Source organism: Etheostoma spectabile, chromosome 16 (genome assembly GCF_008692095.1).
Source record: "Etheostoma spectabile isolate EspeVRDwgs_2016 chromosome 16, UIUC_Espe_1.0, whole genome shotgun sequence".
NCBI classification, from domain to species: Eukaryota; Metazoa; Chordata; class Actinopteri; order Perciformes; family Percidae; genus Etheostoma; species Etheostoma spectabile.
In genome coordinates, this window is record NC_045748.1 from 23,788,036 (window position 1) to 23,790,055 (window position 2,020).

Below are 2,020 nucleotides of genomic sequence, written 5' to 3' on the forward strand. Positions count from 1 at the left end.
AGCCCAAACTGCTGGCTGCTTGTTGCCCACAGGAAAAAGCTCCCTCCCTTTTAATTAGACCAGCTCACCAGATTAGGCCTCATTAGGCTGCAACACTGGAGTGCAGCTAAAGCCCATGCAGGCCTCCAGCGCATCCCGCTTTAATTGCTTCTGTAATGGCTTCGGCTAAGGCCTTTGAAATCCCGTTCCTGTGGGTAATCAGCCATGTTTGTCTAAGAACCGAAAGCATTTCTTACTCCTCAGTCTGCATTGGCTACCTGTAACCCGTTGCTACACACCAACTGTAGCCAGATCATCCACAACACACACACACACACACACACACGACATGTGACACACAGCTGAATGGCTAAATTAATATGAATTCTTCTGAGAGGACTTCTTCTCTTTCCACACAGTTTTGGGCAATACAACTCTTAATGGAAAGAACAACATCAACATAACAAAAAAAAACATGATTAACGCACTGTAGCACACAACACAACATAATATTAGTGCACTTTAAACATCCTCCCAATCTTCCTTCACATATTCATAAACTATGAACAGATCCGTTTAAACTGTCAACAACAGAACTCTATACAATATTACCAACTACCATCAACGGCTGAAGAACAGGAGGTACAGCATGATAACCTATGAAGAAAAGAACTGATCTTCTGGGCTCTGTAGGGATGGATATCTACCAAAGTCAAGAATGATGGCGTATGTGTCCACTGCTTACTTTTTTAGGCCACAGGCCTTTGGGTATATATACACACTGTACATATAACAATGAAATACAAGGAAAAAACCCTATTAGAGTTAGACTGGCTCTAAAAAAAACTTCTATTTCTTTGTATTTAGAAGCAATAAAGGCTGAATTAAAGTGGCATCGCCTACTTGAAGGACTGCACAAGTGGTTTTGCCCGTTATAGCCCATCAACTAACAAGTCTACCACCATGCTAGCACCTCCTTGAGACCGTAATAATCAATAAAGAGAGAACCAAATTATAAAATGGATACATTTGGGGTCCAAAGTTTGTTTGTGGTTATTTAACATCCTACAATGTTAAAGCAAATATGGCAACAGATCTTACAATGAATTACTTTTTTTTTTATCTCAACCGTTTTATTTGAAGGTAAAATGTAAAGTGAGCACATCTGTCACATCTTAAATAACCCCTGAACGCACCAGACAAAAAGAGCGCAAAGTACAATTACGACGCATTCAGACTAAAACAAGCGATCTGGTTATTTGCCGCGGGCTGTTGTGTTCTCTAAGTCCCTGGTCTATATCCTCAGCGTTCCACTCTCGGGATTGATCCGGTGCCGCATGTCTTTTCACCGATGTCCGTTTCCTTCTGCTTCCTTTGTTTTGGCGTTCTAACCCCCGGTGGATTTCTGAGGACTATGGTTACCTGGTCCTCAGGTCTCTGCAGGGTAAATCCAGACAGCTAGCTAGACTATTTGTCCAATCTGAGGACTATGGTTACCTGGTCCTCAGGTCTCTGCAGGGTAAATCCAGACAGCTAGCTAGACTATCTGTCCAATCTAGGACTATGGTTACCTGTCCTCAGTCTCTGCAGGGTAAATCCAGACAGCTAGCTAGACTATCTGCCCCAATCTGAGGACTATGGTTACCTGGTCCTCAGTCTCTGCAGGGTAAATCCAGACAGCTAGCTAGACTATCTGTCCAATCTGAGACTATGGTTACCTGGTCCTCAGATCTCTGCAGGGTAAATCCAGACAGCTAGCTAGACTATCTGTCCAATCTGAGTTTTCTCCAGCACGACTAAAAGAACTTCTGAACGTACACACGTTCCACCAAAACAAGTTGCTTCCTGAGACTATTTTGCATATGCGTTGCTCCGTAGACGATTGTGATTGGTTTAAAGAAATGCCAATAAACCAGAGCAGGTTTCTCTCCCATCCTGAAATGCTGTGTGGACTAGCCAGATTATTGTCTTCCATCAGATTGTTTATAGATCTTGGAATTTCCGAATGCATTTGAAGGCATTTTGGGCGTGGCAGTAGCTC